The following is a 17,461-nucleotide window of genomic DNA, read 5'->3' as shown; positions in this document are numbered from 1 at the left end:
TGAGATTAAAATGATTCTTGGACCTGTAGAAAGTTGATTATAATATCTACCATATTGTTGACGAGCATGAGATAAAAATCCTCTCACAATTGGGATCAAATTAAGCAACAAATAAAGTTACTAAAGGAGTGGCAGTTTTACCATGCTCTAGTATTTTGACCATATCTCTCAAATTACTTGGTCAAATGGTTTGAAAAAATACCACAACTAGACAACTCAATTATCCATATGTATTTTTTTATGTGGAAAAGCAAATTTGGAGAAGAAGATTTTCAAAAGTGATGTGTAATATAATATAATATCTTGGAACACCAATGAAGACTTATGTGTAAAAAATTAATATTTTATTTGTGGTTGTCTCCCCAAATTTGGCTATATATAAGGGTGCATTGTAATGTATTGAGATATCCCTCATTCTATTAACAAACCTTTGAGTTCATAATATTTCTCTTTATATTTTTCTTTTATTTCTTCATTTAAATACAATTAGCATGTTAATTTCATATTCAAAGTTTTACACTTTGAATAATGAATAGCTAACTTTCTAAAGTTGAGATGATAAGGTGAAACTCTTGGCATGATAATAAGGTTATTAAAAGGTAAGAATCTATGTTTTATATTATTTAATCATTATTTATTGTTTATGTTATATTTATTTCTTTAAGCATTTTTATACCCNCATTTAAAGTGAGAACCTTGATTTAGTGTTTACAAATATATATAGTACAATAAATACTTGACCACATTTATAAGTTTTGGTATATATTATATACTTATAAGATAATAATTTATAACATAATATAAATATGATTATTTAATATATTGGAACCATTTTATTAAGTGAATTTCAATATTGTTCGTTAATGTTAACTTTATTAAAATACCAAGAGTGAATCCTTTAATCTCAACTACTTAAATTAAAATTGGAACAATTAAAATTTACCCATTAAAGATTCAAACAATTAAAATTAAAAAGAAACAAAAACAAAAACAAAACAAAAAGACATTGTAGTGGACTGGTAATTACCTTAGCTTCCCTGTGGATACGATACCGGACTCACCGAATTATACTATTTGTGGACAACCTGCTCTTGGGAGTGCAACAATCAAAGTGACAACACAATGACAGCGGTGATTAAGAAGAACGTCCCTTTCCATTGGGGCGAGGAGCAAAAGAAGTCTTTCAATCTTATTAAGCAAAAATTAATTCATGCTCCTTTACTTGTTTTGCCTGATTTTGCTAATACTTTTGAAATTGAATGTGATACTTCAGGTGTAGGTATTGGCGGAGTGTTGATGCAGGGAGGACGACCAGTGGCGTACTTTAGTGAGAAGCTCAATGGAGCCGCCTTGAACTATCCCACATATGACAAGGAGTTGTACGCGCTTGTAAGGACTCTAGAAATGTGGCAACACTACTTGAGGCCTAAGGAATTTGTGATCCATACGGATCATGAGTCTATAAAACACCTTAAGGGGCAACAAAGCTGAACAAGCGGCATGCCAAGTGGGTGGCGTTCATAGAGACATTCCCCTACGTCATCAAGTACAAACAAGGTAAGGAAAACGTAGTGGCCGACGAACCATCACGGAGGTACGTACTAATCTCTACCTTGGATTCAAAAATCTTAAAGATTTGTATGCGATGGATGAGGACTTTAAGGAAATATTTGAAACATGTTCGCGTGGTCCACATGAAAAATTTTATTTGCATAATGGTTTCTTATTTAGAGAAGATAGATTGTGCATTCCTAAGTCATCACTTCGTAAACTACTTGTTAGGGAGGCACATGGGGGTGGTTTGATGGGACACTTTGGTGTGGCTAAAACGTTGAGTTGCTTGCATGAACATTTATATTGGCCACATATGAAACGTGATGTTGAGCGTATTTGTGAAAAGTGCATAGCATGTAGACAAGCTAAGTCTAGAACACAACCACATGGGTTGTATACACCACTTCCTGTTCCTAGTGAACCTTGGGTTGATATTTCTATGGATTTTATGTTGGGTTTTGATATGAATCCACGTACGTAAGAAAAGCAAACACGATTATTCTAGAACCGCGCCCTCAATTAAATAACGTTAAAACGGATTCGTGATGTGTCCCGATCTTTTGATCAAGTGTGTGCGTGATTTTCACCTCTAAACTATGAAAAGTTTAGCAACAAATAATCACAAAGAAAACAATCGACACTATAACGAACCTTCAAAGAACACGCCCTTGACAATCCGCGTAAGAACGATCGACAAACGCCACAAAGTTAAAAACTTTGATAAGTTTGATTTTTTGATTACAAAGCAAAAAGCCTTGAATAATGTTTTTTTTGTTCCCCAACTCATTCCCATGCATCACGAACCCTTCGGCACTTTGCTCCTTGCACGTAAGCCCTCCTTGATTGCTCATGACTCCCTGCAGTGCTTCCTTAAACTTCTTCAGTCGTCCTCTCGTGATCGGTCCCTCCGGAAACTCCAAAGGATCCCATGCTTTCCTTGGCGCTCGATCACTAGTGTTTGCATCAGGTTTTCCTAGGACTAAGAAGGGGAGGGATTCAATATTTGTTGTTGTTGATAGATTTTCTAAGATGACACATTTTATTGCTTGTCATAAGACTGATGATGCATCTAACATTGTAGACTTGTTCTTTAGAGAGGTCGTTAGGCTGCATGGTATACCTAGGACTATCGTGTCTGATCGTGATGTTAAGTTTTTGAGTTATTTTTTGAAGACGTTGTGGGCTAAACTGGGCACAAAATTGTTGTTTTCTACTACGTGCCATCCTCAAACGGATGGACAAACTGAAGTTGTTAATAGAACTCTAGGAACACTTTTACGTGCTATACTTAAAAAGAATTTGAAAAATTGGGAAGAATGCTTGTCGTTTGCTGAATTTGCTTATAATCGTACCGTGCATTATACTACAAATTATTCGCCATTTGAAATTGTTTATGGTTTTAACCCGTTAACTCTTTTAGATTTGATGTCTTTGCTTGTGAGTGAAAGGTTGAACATGGATGGCAAGAAGAAGGCTGAATTTGTTAGGAGTTTGCATGAGAAGGTAAAGGCCAGTATTGAGTAAAAGAACTTGCAGTATACACGAAGCAAGCAAACAAGGGGAAAAAGAAGTTGGTGTTAGAAAAGGGAGATTGGGTTTGGTTGCACTTAAGGAAGGAAAGATTCCCAGAGAAGAGGCGTTCAAAGCTCCTACCTTGGGGTGATGGACCATTTCAAGTGCTTGAAAGGATCAACGACAATACCTACAAGCTAGACTTACCCGGTGAGTACAATGTCAGGTCCACTTTTAATGTTAGTGATCTTTCGTTGTTTGATGTAGGAGATGATAAAGATTTGAGGACAAATCTTTTTCAAGAAGGGGAGGATGATGCGAACATGTTTGATCGAGTTGATCAACCTCCAAAGAAGGCATGGGAGTCGCTGGAGTTGCCCGAAGGACCTATAACAAGGGGGAGTTGTAAGAAGTTTAAGGAAGCACTTCAAGGGCTCATGGAATGCTGCCAAGAGTAGTCTGCAAATGGGATGTTCAAATTAAAGAAGCTTGGAGAACATGGCAACAATATTGGAAGCCTTTCGAATGTCATTCAAGTGCTAAATAATCATGAGGACAGCAGCTCCCACGCACCCGCACCAGAATCAGCGCAGCCACGCGGGCGCCCGCACACATGAGCAGAACAACTAGCGCTCCCGCGCGAGAAGCCGCGCCACCGAGCACGCGCCGCGCGAGAAGTCGCGCACCCGCGCGCGCATTGCTGGACCAAAACACGCGCACCCGCGCAGCAGCTGCTGGACGAGAACAGAACCTTGCGCGCAGCTGCGCGAGATCACGTGCAGCCGCACGCGCCGCCGCGCAGGAAATGTTAGCGCAACCCTAGTTACGAATTTTATTGTTTCTTTTGGTTATTTATTGATGGAAAAACATTTTGAACAGAATTAATTGAGTTATATAAAATTTCTTTGAGTTTTCTCTCAAACTTTCAAGGCTTTTGCTTTGTTATTAAAAATCAAACTTATCAAAGATTTCATCTTTGTGGCGTTTGTCAATTGTTTTCGCACGGATTTTCAAAGACAGGTTCTTTGAAGGTTCGTCTGAAATTCGATTGTTATATCGTGAATATTTGTTGCTAAGCTTTCATCGCTTAGAGGTGAATATCACAAAACGGTTGCTTGTTTCAAAAGATCGGGACAAAACAACGTTCTTTGTTCATCGATTTGAGGGCGTGACTCTGTTTTTGAGCGCGTTTGCTTTTCGTGATTGAATAATCGCATCACCTACGTTAGAGGATCTTGATGAGGGATATGAGGCGGTAGTAGGTGAAGCACTAGTGACTAGGCGAATCATGAGTGTCCAAGTCAAGGAGGAGGAGACCAACCAAAGAGAGAACTTGTTCCATACTAGGTGTTTTGTAGATCAAAAAGTTTGCAATCTAATCATAGATGGGGGATTTGTACTAATGTGGCTAGTGTTGAAATGGTTGAGCAAGTGGGTTTACCTACATTAAAGCATCCTCAACCATATAGGCTTCAATGGTTGAAAGATTGTGCGGAAGTGAAGGTTACAAAACAAGTGCTAGTGCCTTTTTCTATTGGGAGTATGTGGATGAGGTCTTGTGTGATGTAGTACCCATGCATGCTTGTCATATCTTGTTGGATAGGCCTTGGAAATATGATAGGCGGGTGACACATGATGGGTTCAAGAATATGTACTCATTTGTATTGAAGAAGGAAGCCATTGTATTACTTCCTTTGTCCCCAAAGCAAGTGTTGGAGGACCACTTGAAATAAAAGAAGAGAGAGGAGGCCGAAAAAAAGAGTGAATTAAAAAGTGAGATGGCCTTTGAAAACAAAAATGAAATGGCTCAAAAAAGAAGTGAGAAAAAGAGTGAGATATGAAAGGGGATCGGTACGGTGACCGGAAGCGCAACGGAAGTTTAAAATTTTTATTTTTCATAAGAAATTTTCGGCCACCTTGATTTAATGTGTAGCAAATACAAAAACAACAAAATGTCATACATAGTGTGTTTAGAAAAATACCTATCAACCTCTTGAGGTTGATGATGGCTCCAACTAAGGTGTAAACACCTTAGCTCTTGTATGGCAAAAACTATCTTCAAGCTTCCTTTGAGCACTCCTTGCTCAACTATTAAGCCCACCACCAACTAGGTAGATCCCCTCTTAATTTGCACTAGAAAACTAAGAGGATTTTTCAATGAGAAGTGAGTGTTTTCTCCAACCATTGAAGAACAAAAAAATGGAGAGAATGAATAGTATTTTCGGCCACTATTCATGCTAGGAGAGAAGGAGAGACATTTTTTTGGTTGTGGGAAAAGTTAAAGTAAAAAAGTTGCATGCCAAGCCTTGGTTATACAAAAAGTTGTCTCCCAACCTTTCACCTCCCATGCATGCAAATCTTATTTGATTTTTAACAATTAAAAATCCATGGACTTAATTTAATTATCTCAAACATATTTGAGACTAATTAAACATTACTTGAATTTACTCAAGTCCACTAGTTTAAATAATTTATTTAAATTGAGCTCTACAAGACTCAATATTATTTAATCAATTCAACCCTTGAATTAATTTAATTATTTGGACTCTACTAGGTCCACTAGTGATTAATTAATTCAACACTTGAATTAATTTAATTTAGTCCATAATAATGTTTATGAAAATCACAATTTTCAAATACATTATTTATTTGGCCAACTTTTAATTTAAGAACACATTCATAAATTAAAATTACATTTCTCTCATAGAAGTCATACTTCTATTTTTTCTTACGCTTATAAACTCATTTATAAGCCGTTCAACACATTGAACTATTTTACTTCTCAACGGGATCTAGAAAGCTAGTACTTGTGTGGCCCTCAATGGTTCACTGATACAACTAGCCGTGGGTTCACATCTCCATGTGATTCGGACTAAACATGTCCTTATACGAGCATACCCCAATTGCTCCATTCTTAATTATCAACTCCTTGATAAAAAGAACGTCAGAACTCAAGTCTGATAGTACCCAACCAATCATGTTAAACGCCTAGCAGCATCGCTTACATGATTCCCTAGGTATCAAATGATAGTGCCTGCAAGAACCATTCTATTATGGTTAGCGTACAGTACGGTCCCTTCAACTCATATATCCCGACCGATTCGACAACCATTGGTATATCGAGAGTTGTCAATGAATCGATACTATGTGTCATGTCGTAGTTGCATCGATGGTGTAATCTATGAAACCCCTTTCATAATTACCACCATACTCTGATCAGAGATTTCAAACTACATATACATGAAAAACACATAGGATATCCATACCCGTAGGTAAGCGGTGAATCCCCGACTACAATGCATCGACTCCTATATGTTTCGACAGAACACCCAACCTTGCCACCTGATGACCCCATGAGAGTCGGTAAACAAGTCAAAGTGTAATTCTAGCACATAGAGTCTCAATGTTGTCCCGGGTCATAAGGACTAATGGTGTACAACCATAAACTAGGACTTTTCCACTCGATAAGTGAGAACCACTTGGAAAGTCCTTTAATGGAGGGTTGTTCAGTGCACTCTACCAGGAGCACCTATCTGCATGCTCGGACATCACAATGTCCCCTACCAATGAAACATGGTACTCACATCGCAGATACTAGTCTCAAGCTCGAGCGGCCTATATCCTTCTTAGCGGCGGCTGAATCGACTAGGAACCGTTTAGAATATACAGTATTCCAAATATGAGTTTCATGATACTCATCATATGAGCATCTCATATTCTTTCTACTATTTGTATATTCAAGGGCTTTATCTATGCAACTAGCATGGGTATACAGATAAAGATGTGCCAAAACAATAATTTCAAATATTATTAAAATAAAGATTGCTTATACATAGAGTTTCATTGTGAACACTCGGCCAACACTTGGCTCGACGTGCACCTACTCTAACAATCTCCCACTTGCACTAGAGCCAACTACCCATATACTTCAAACCAATTGATTCGCGATGCATCTCGAATAATGGTTCAGGTAAAGGCTTAGCTAGTGGATCAGCAACATTATCTGCGGAGCCGACTTAGTCGATAGACACTTCTCTTTCCACAATCTCTCCGAGGATGTGGTACTTTCTCAATACTTGTTTGGATTTCTGATGAGACCTTGGCTCCTTTGCCTGAGCTATGGCTCCCGTGTTTCACAAAACACCGGGATAGGAGCAACTCCATTAGGAATGACGTCCAACGCTTGGACGAAATTCCTTATCCAAACAGCCTCCTTTGCTGCATCCGATGCAGCAATGTATTCGGCCTCAGTGGTGGAATCCGCAGTACTGTCTTGCTTGGAACTCTTCCAAGAGACAGCAGCACCATTGAGCATGAATACAAACCCAGAGGTTGACTTCGAGTCATCGATATAGCTTTGGAAGCTAGAGTCGGTATAGCCTTCCAATTTCAGTTCTCCACCCCCATAGACCAATAACAACTTATTGGTTCTTCTCAAATACTTGAGGATGTCTTTCACAGCTTTCCAGTGTGGAAGACCAGGGTTCGATTGATATCTACTCACTACACTTAGTGCGAAAACCACGTCAGGACGTGTAGATATCATCCCATACATGATGCTACCAATCGCAGTTGCATAAGGAATGCTTGTCATCGCCGCTATCTCTGCATCAGTCTTGGGAGACATAGACTTGGATAGGGACACGCCATGACACATTGGTAGATGTCCTCTCTTGGACTCATCCATCGAGAACTGCTTCACGATGGTGTCAATGTATGTGAACTGGGTGAGACCAAGCAATCTTCTCGATCTATCTCAATAGATCTGTATTTCCAATACAAAAGATGCTTCACCCAAGTCCTGCATCGAGAACTTACTCGCTAACCATATTTTAGTTGATTGCAACATTCCTACATCATTCCCAATGAGTAGAATGTCATCAACATAAAGCACCAGGAATGTCACAGCACTCCCACTGACCTTCTTATACACACAGGGTTCCTCAGGATTCTTAGTAAAACCAAACTCTTTGATTGTACTATCGAATCTGAGGTTCCAACTCCTAGATGCCTGTGTTAGACCATAAATAGATCTCTGAAGTTTGCATACCATATGCTCACTTCCGATAGATGTAAACCCTTCAGGTTGAGACATATAATCTCTTCCTTAATATCCCCATTAAGAAAGGCTGTCTTGACATCCATCTGCCATATCTCATAGTCATAGCATGCAGCTATGGCTAGCAAAATCCTTATGGACTTGAACATTGCGACTGGGGAAAAGGTTTCCTCAAAGTCAACTCCTTGTCTTTGAGTATATCTTTTTGCCACCAATCGCATCTTTGAAGGTCAATACCTTCCCATCCGCCCCAAGTTTCCTCTTGTAAATCCATTTACACCCTATGAGAACAATTCCCTCAGGTGGATCCACGAGATTCCACACTTGGTTAGAATACATGGAATTCATCTCAGATTCCTTTGCTTCAAGCCACTTGGATGAATCGGCATCAGATAACGCTTCCTTGAAGGTCCTTGGATCACATCCATGGATAGGCTCATCATGGCCCTCTTCAAGAAGCAGACCATACCTCATAGGTGGTGTCGAGACTCTCTCGGATCTTCTAGGAGCTTGTATCTCCTCTCTTGGCTCTTCGGGTGTGGGTTCTACAATTGTGGGTGTCTCTCGAACCTCTTCGAGTTCTATCATCTCCCCTTTTCTATCCAATAGAAATTCCTTTTCCAAAAATGTTGCATTCTTAGAAACAAACACCTTTGTTTCTTGGGGATGATAGAAACAACATCCAACTTAATTCCTTGGATATCCCACAAAGTTACATAAAATGGATCAACAATCCAATTTTATCTCCCACTACCTGCTTCACATAAGCAGGGCCCCCATATTCTAAGACAAGAATATTTGGGAGACTTACCCATCCATATCTCATATGGTGTCTGCCTTTAAATGGACATTTAGTGGAATATCTTTCAATTTTAAGTTATAGAGATCGTTTTCAAGTTCACCAGTACCAATCAAACATTCATTCGTGTAAATATTGCAAACACTTTTGCCAAATAAACAAGAATATCCATTTTTATCAACATAGAAATGGAAACAATGTTTTCCTACCAAATCAGGTACAAACAAAACATCTCTTAAAAATTAACTTAAAATTATTGTTCAACAATAAGTAAACATCTTCTAAGCCTTGGCAGCAACTCTTGCCCCATTGCCCATCCTCAAGAAGGTCTCACCTTCCTTGAGCCTCCTACTTCTTCCCATCACCTGCAACTCATTACAGAGATGTGAGCCACAGCCGGTATCTAATACCCAAGAAGTAGAGTTAATTGAAATGTTTACTTTGATAAAGAACATACCATTTCCAGAACCCTTCTGGGCAAGATATTCCCAGCAGTTACGCCTCCAATGTCCAGGCTTCTTGCAGTGATGACATTCATCAGCAGTCTTGTCAGCCTTAACTGGTGTGGCTGCCACAACGGGATTCGGAGATTGCCTCATCAAGGGCACGTTCTTCTTGGGACGTTGGAAAGAACGCTTCTTTCCCTTCCCATGTGGATCAATCTTCGTACCAGATGAAGAACCCACATAAAGAACCAGCTTCTCATTCTTGATGGTGGACTCAAAGGTCACAAGCATGTTCACCAACTCCTCAAGGGTCGGCTCCATCTTGTTCATATTGAAATTCACCACAAAAGGATCAAACGAGCTAGGCAGTGACAAGAGTAACACGTCAGTGGTCAACTCCAAAGGCAACATCAAATCCATGCCAACGAGCTTGTCCACGAGCCCAATCACTTTTAGGCCATGCTCATGGACCGAGGCCCCATCTCGCATGCGTAAAGTGATTAGCTCCTTGACGGTAGCATGCCGAAGAGGCCGTGTTTGCTCTTCAAAGAGCTCCTTGAGATGCAAATGAATGTCAGCAACACTCTTTGCATCCTCAAAACGCCTCTGTAGCTCATCATTCATAGAAGCCTGCATATAATACTTGGCTTTCAAGTCATGGTCACACCATTCCTTGTAAGTCTGCAATTCCTCAGTAGTGCAGCTAGTCGGAGCCTCAACAGGGGGCGACTGAGTAAGTGTATATGCTATCCTTTCCGAATTCAAGACGATTTTCAGGTTTCTTAGCCAAGTGAGGTAATTAGGTCCGGTTAATACGTGCTTTTCGAGTATTTCAGATAGCAAATTGCGAATCGAAGACATTGTCAATTTGTACTGAAAAGTAAGAACAGATAAATGTTGATAACTATTTTAAAATATTTAGTAAGATATGAAGTTTGGACTTTTACTTCATAAATATTTGCTCCCACTGTTTTGACATCTTTCACTACCCTCCAGTGAAAACGGGAAACTCCTTTCCTCAGTAGGTACGCAAGGTCCAATTAGGGAATTATGATCCCGAATAATATCAGTCAATCACAATTCCTAAAAGGTAGTTTCCAATTGCATCACCATGCAACCCTCTACGTAAACTTTTGTCTCACGTTTGATTAGGACCCAATAATATGACGTCGTTCATCTTTACGTGTCAAGCCTTACCCATCGATGTTGAACCTTAATGGACGGTCGCCATGAGTTCCCTCAATAATATGAGCCGAAATCATGGGAGTTCCACGTAGTTCACATCACCATGTCAATGGATGTCACAGCTTTCCGGCACCCAAGGCCCCCCCAATAATATGAGCCGAGCCCCGACCACGGGTAGCATTCATCATGCACCCATCGTCGATGGAAGACATGGAAATTATAAAAAAATTTATAATTCCATTTTTCGGGCTTGATATTAATTTTGAATCTTATTCAAAATGAGGGTTTTTAATTTTGAAAGGTCTCATCATTAATTTTATTTAAAAGCTCGCCATGTTTGATCGTATGTTTGCCGGATTCATGTAACTTTGTTAANGGGAAATGCACGGGATGCAAATGCAACTATTACATTAGCTTCCAATATTTACATGTCTTCGATCTTCATAATCATCATGGCCACCATCTTCCAATCTTGATCATCCACTATACTAATATTTGCAAATAAATATCCATGGCATATAGGGATACATCTCATGGGTGGGAACGGGTCATAAACCAAGCCCACTTGAAATTTGATAATTATTACAATCATTCAACACAAAATATCCTAGCATACACCTAGAAAATTGGGCTTGGGCTTTTGATCATCCTTCATGCATAATATCACATATCATACACCATCAATTAATTATCACAATAATTAATTGATCCAATATTATATATCTTGATCCAATCACTAACCGCCACGATTATAAACTAAATTAACAAAGTATGCAAACACCTTTGTCTACTTTCAAATTATTTTATTTATAACCGAATTTCTTGTAAATCACAATTTACTATAAATAATTAAAGTCCAATTTCAATTATTTATTTTATGAGAAAATATTTGCAACTTTTGTAATTTTAAACTTAAGGGCCCAAAAACTTATTTTTCACCAAAAACATTCATGATCGATACAGAAACGAAGGAATATACGTGCCTTGTGATGATAAACTTTATCGAAACGGCGATACCGAAGCGGAAACGGAGCGAGGGTTTATCTGGGACGATCGTGCAACGATTTTCTTGCAACAAAACTCAAGAAAAATTGCTGGAGAAATAAAAGGAGAGGGGCGGCTGTTCTTGCTTCAAAGAACCCTAGATTTTTCTCTCAAAGAAAATGAAAAACTGAATTGAAATATGTGTGTGTGTGTTGCGTCGTGTATTAGTGAGTGAAAAAGGGTGTAATACATGTAAGTGTGTGTGTGTTTTTAATTAGGAGAAAATTAGTGCTAATTTAACTAATTAAAATACTAATAAAAGGTTAACACATACTAATTTAACCAAACTCCTCAATTAAATAAATACACCCTGATTTTTTATAAAATTCTCCTTTTTTTAGCACAACAAAATACAAAAATACTAACTTTAAAAGTTTTAGGGAATCATGTAAGCGATGCTGCTAGGCGTTTAACATGATTGGTTGGGTACTATCAGACTTGAGTTCTGACGTTCTTATTATCAAGGAGTTGATAAATAAGAATGGAGCAATTAGGGTATGCTCATATAAGGACATGTTTAGTCCGAATCACATGGAGATGTGAACCCACGGCTAGTTGTATCAATGAACCATTGAGGGCCACACAAGTACTAGCTTTCTAGATCCCGTTGAGAAGTAAAATAGTTCAATGTGTTGAACGGCTTATAAATGAGTTTATAAGCGTAAGAAAAAATAGAAGTATGACTTCTATGAGAGAAATGTAATTTTAATTTATGAATGTGTTCTTAAATTAAAAGTTGGCCAAATAAATAATGTATTTGAAAATTGTGATTTTCATAAACATTATTATGGACTAAATTAAATTAATTCAAGTGTTGAATTAATTAATCACTAGTGGACCTAGTAGAGTCCAAATAATTAAATTAATTCAAGGGTTGAATTGATTAAATAATATTGAGTCTTGTAGAGCTCAATTTAAATAAATTATTTAAACTAGTGGACTTGAGTAAATTCAAGTAATGTTTAATTAGTCTCAAATATGTTTGAGATAATTAAATTAAGTCCATGGATTTTTAATTGTAAAAAATCAAATAAGATTTGCATGCATGGGAGGTGAAAGGTTGGGAGACAACTTTTTGTATAACCAAGGCTTGGCATGCAACTTTTTTACTTTAACTTTTCCCACAACCAAAAAAATGTCTCTCCTTCTCTCCTAGCATGAATAGAGGCCGAAAATACTATTCATTCTCTCCATTTTTTTGTTCTTCAATGGTTGGAGAAAACACTCACTTCTCATTGAAAAATCCTCTTAGTTTTCTAGTGCAAATTAAGAGAGGATCTACCTAGTTGGTGGTGGGCTTAATAGTTGAGCAAGGAGTGCTCAAAGGAAGATTGAAGATAGTTTCTACCATACAAGAGCTAAGGTGTTTACACGTTAGTTGGAGCCATCATCAACCTCAAGAGGTTGATAGGTATTTTTCTAAACACACTATGTATGACATTTTGTTGTTTTTGTATTTGCTACACATTAAATCAAGGTGGCCGAAAATTTCTTATGAAAAATAAAAATTTTAAACTTCCGTTGCGCTTCCGGTAACCATAACTGATCCCCTTTCAAGTGGTATCAGAGCTATTGTTACGATTTGTGTAGCAATTACAAGATATTATATTGAGATTGATTTCTAACCGCATGAGATAAAATTTTGCATCGAATCAAGGCTGGTTTTGGAGCATATTTCGGCAGCATGTTGCTGCCCATTTCGGGCAGCTCGAATCAAGGCTGGGTTTGGAGCATATTTCGGGCAGCATGTTGCTGCCAATTTCTGGCAGCTCGGGCTGCCCGAGGGGCTGCCCATTTCGGGCAGCAAGGGCAACCCGAGGGGCTGCTTGAACAGCCCCTAATTTAAAGTTAAAAAAAATAATTTTTTGGTTGGCCGGAATCCCGCGACGGAGCTCCGGCGACGGAGATGACGACTAGGGTTTTCAAAAGGTGTTTTGAAATATCAAAGTGTCATGGGCCTTGAGTTGTTGGGCCATTGGATGGCTAACACATTTGTGAAATTTAAATGGGCCTTACGCGTGCGTTGTTATTTATGCGTAAAACCATGTATATGATGTGTAGAAGTTTGAGCAATCATGTTTAAATCGCTTTTGAAACCCTTTTTAGATCTAAAATTTACGTTGTTACTGTTCTGATTAAAACTGAGAATTTTCGGTCATGGTTTTGGGAAAATTTTCAACGCAAAAAACGTAGAACTTTTTGATACCTTCGATTTGATATAAAATTCAAAATTTTTTTACGAAAATTGAGTAAGTTATGGCATTTTTCGTGGGACTGCTCAAACTGTGACTTTTACGTAAATTGTGTTCTTGAAGTTAATTGTTGCAGGCTTCGTTGGGGATCGACGGGTGATCGTTGCTGCGTAAAGAAACATTGGTAATGATGTTTGGAGTACTTTTGAGGTTTTATTTCTGGTCTTTAGACCCTTTAATTCGTTAGAAGTCGTAGGAAGCGATGGGGTGTCAAGCTTTCATGTTTCGGGTTGTATGTGTCGTAGGTTGGATGTCGTTATTATTTTTGGGCGTTCGTACGAGTTTAGTTCAATGCTTTGGTGTCTTAAGATGGTCTCAAGGTGTTTAATTTCATTCCATTAGTTGTTCGATTGGGAGAATAGACATTGTGTAAGTTTTCCCCGCAGGTTCAGAAAAATCGAGGCCACACGGACCCTGGTACGGGGTCCGTGCCTTTGTTTCCTTCGAGTAACCATTTTTGCGAGATGACACGGACCCCCACACGGACCAGGGCACGGGGTCCATGCCTTTGTTTTCTTTTGATGTCAAATTTGTGCAGGTACACGGACCCCCACTCGGACCTCAGCACGGGGTCCGTGCCTTCCCTTTTCTTCACGAGTCATTCCACCGCACCTACATGGACCCGGAGCCAGACCTGGGCATGGGGTCCGTGTACTTGAGTTTTGGGAAATATTATGGTATGCTTTGAGGTTTGATGTCTTGGTTTAGTGCAATGTGTAACAATGTCGAGTCACGGAAATTTTTGAACGTCCTAAGGAAAGGTATGAACTCGTGGGTAAGCTTGATTGTTACGTTTGAGTTACACCCGTTAAGTTTATGAATTCACGTTAGTTACGACCGATGTCCAACGGATCCCTCAACGCCAAGTAAGTATGTTTACGTGCAAAAGAAAATATTTTAAGTTTTTGAGGTATGCTAATTGTCTTGTGACCAAATTTATGAATGGGTTTCGAAGTCGGTGAACGTGGCCGAGGACCTCTCCACCCCGTTAAATCATGAACGGGTTTAGATCAGGATTGGAAAGCGTTAAATCATGAACGGAGACCAATCCACCCGTTAAACCATGAACGGGGATCTCATGTATGTGGCAGTGGATACGTCCCTGTCAGCCCCGTACTGTGGTTTGTCTGATCAGGCGTTTATTTTGTATGGGTCACTTTCTTGGAAACATCCTCTACGAAAAATGATGAAGTTATGTATGTTCAAGTATGCAAGCATGTTTAAGAAAGTTTATGTTGATGGCACGTCTAATTATGTACGCACGTATGTTCAAGTTCATTTCAAGTTCAAGTTTCAAGTATGTATGTCCTATTTTAAAGTGGTATGTGCTTGTATTATGTATTACTTGTTATTTCAGTTTATACGTGTTGAGTCTTTAGACTCACTAGACTTGATCGATGCAGGTGATGAGTATGTTGAGGAGGCTGGAGGTGGGGACCAAGGAGCTGGCTTGGACTGAGTTGAAGGCCAGACCCGAGGACCGCCCAAGATTTTAAGTTTTTATGAAATGTCAAATACTCTGATTTCACGTTACTGGTCATGAAGCATTCAAACAAATATTTGGTCAAACTTTATTTTTTTTAGATTTCTTGTCCATGGTTGAGACCTACAGTTTATTTAATCGTAATTTGAAGGTTCACAAGTTATTTAAGAAAATTTTAAATTTTTCCGCAAATTTTAAATAGTAGAAAAGTACGGTACGTTACAGTTGGTATCAGAGCGGTGTTCTTGTAAAGGGTTATGCCTACTGCCAGTCGCAAGAAGCTCTCGAAGTCACACCTCAAGTCTGTGAGTTTTAAAATTTTGCATTATGTATGTAGTTAGCATTGAATCATGATTTCAGCATGTCCATGTTTTAAGTTAAATTTCGTGCATCTTATGATATTGTTATTATATTCATGCATATTTGGTTTAAGTGTTGGGTAAATTGTTGGAACAGTATGCCTCCCAGACGTCTGATTAACCAGAAAGTTAGGGATGACAACAGAGAGCATCGCGATGAGGAGAGGGTCACTCCTCCTCGTCCACCTCCGGATATGCAGGCGCACATGCTTGCAGGTATGACGCAGTTCTTCGCGCAGTTTGCGGGGAACCAGGCTGCAGCAGTGGGTGCAGGGGAGAGGCCCAGACCTGAGGCTGTCTACGAGAGGTTCAGAAGGATGAGTCCAAAGGAGTTCTCGGGTACCACTGACCCAATGATAGCGGAAGGATGGATTAAGTCCATCGAGGTAATCTTTGATTTTATGGAACTGACCGATGCTGATAGGGTCAGGTGTGCCACGTTCCTTCTGTCAGGGGACGCTAGACTATGGTGAGAGAGTGCGTCGGTGGCAGTTAACTTGCAGACCTTGTCTTGGACTGGATTCAAGGAAGTGTTCTTCGCCAAGTACTTCACTGAAGAAGTACGATCCAGACTGACTAGGGAATTTATGACGCTGCGACAAGGAGACAGCAGTGTTGCAGAGTTCGTTATGAGGTTTGAGAGGGGGTGTTACTTTGTACCCCTCATTTCACTGAGGAAGTACGATCCAGACTGACTAGGGAATTCATGTGTGTGCATCAATTGCTTCAACTCACTTTTTTGGGCCATATATGATTTCTTTTTGGCCCCTTTCCTCTCATTTTCGTTCCTCTCATTTTTCTTTTGTATGGCCGTTTCACTCTTTTGATCACTCTTTTTTTCAGCCATTTCATTTTTATTCTCAAAGCCCATCTCACTTTTTAGTTCACTCTTTTTTTTCGGCCTCATCTCTCTTCTTTTTTTTCAAATGGTCCTCCAACACTTGCTTCGGGGACAAATGAAGTAATACAATGGTTTCTTTCTTCAATACAAAGGAGCACCTATTCTTGAACCTATCATGTGTCACCCGCCTATCATATTGCCTAGGTCTACCCAACAAGATATGACATGCATGCATGGGTACCACATCACACAAGATCTCATCCACATACTTCCCAATAGCAAAAGGCACTAGCACTTGTTTTGTAACCTTCACCTCCGCACAATCATTCAACCATTGAAGCCTATATGGTTGAGGATGCTTNTTTTTAATTTGATTAAAAACCATATAATATACATGCATGGGAGGTGAAAGGTTGGGAGACTACTTTTTGTGTTTTCAAGGCATGGCATGCAACTTTTGCTTTCAACTTGTTGCATGTCCAAGACAAGTCTCCCTTCCCCCCATTAGACACCTTGGCCGAAAATTCTTGACACTTCTCTCCAAGTTTTTCTCTCATTTTTCTTCTTCAAGTGTTGAGGAAGAAATATTCTTCTCATTGAAAAATCTTCTTGTTTTTCTAGTGCAAAACAAGAAGGGATTTACCTAGCAAGTGGTGGGCCTAATTTTTGAAGTAGGAGGAAGCTTGTAGATCTTCATCCACTCAAGAGCCAAGTTGTTTACAACTTGGTTGGTGCCATTCATCAACCTCAAGAGGTTGATAGGTATAATCTCTCAAACACCCTATGTATGTCTTGTATCGTGTTTAAATGTATTTGTTGCACAAGGAACATGGTGGCCGAAAATTTAGCATGTAAAATAAAAATTTTTGACTTCCGTTGCGCTTCCGGTCACCGTAACCGATCCCCTTTCAAGTGGTATCAGAGCTA

Source organism: Primulina huaijiensis, chromosome 17 (assembly GCF_012295235.1).
Source record: "Primulina huaijiensis isolate GDHJ02 chromosome 17, ASM1229523v2, whole genome shotgun sequence".
In the NCBI taxonomy this organism is placed as follows: Eukaryota; Viridiplantae; Streptophyta; class Magnoliopsida; order Lamiales; family Gesneriaceae; genus Primulina; species Primulina huaijiensis.
Note: the sequence above shows the minus strand (reverse complement) of the source record.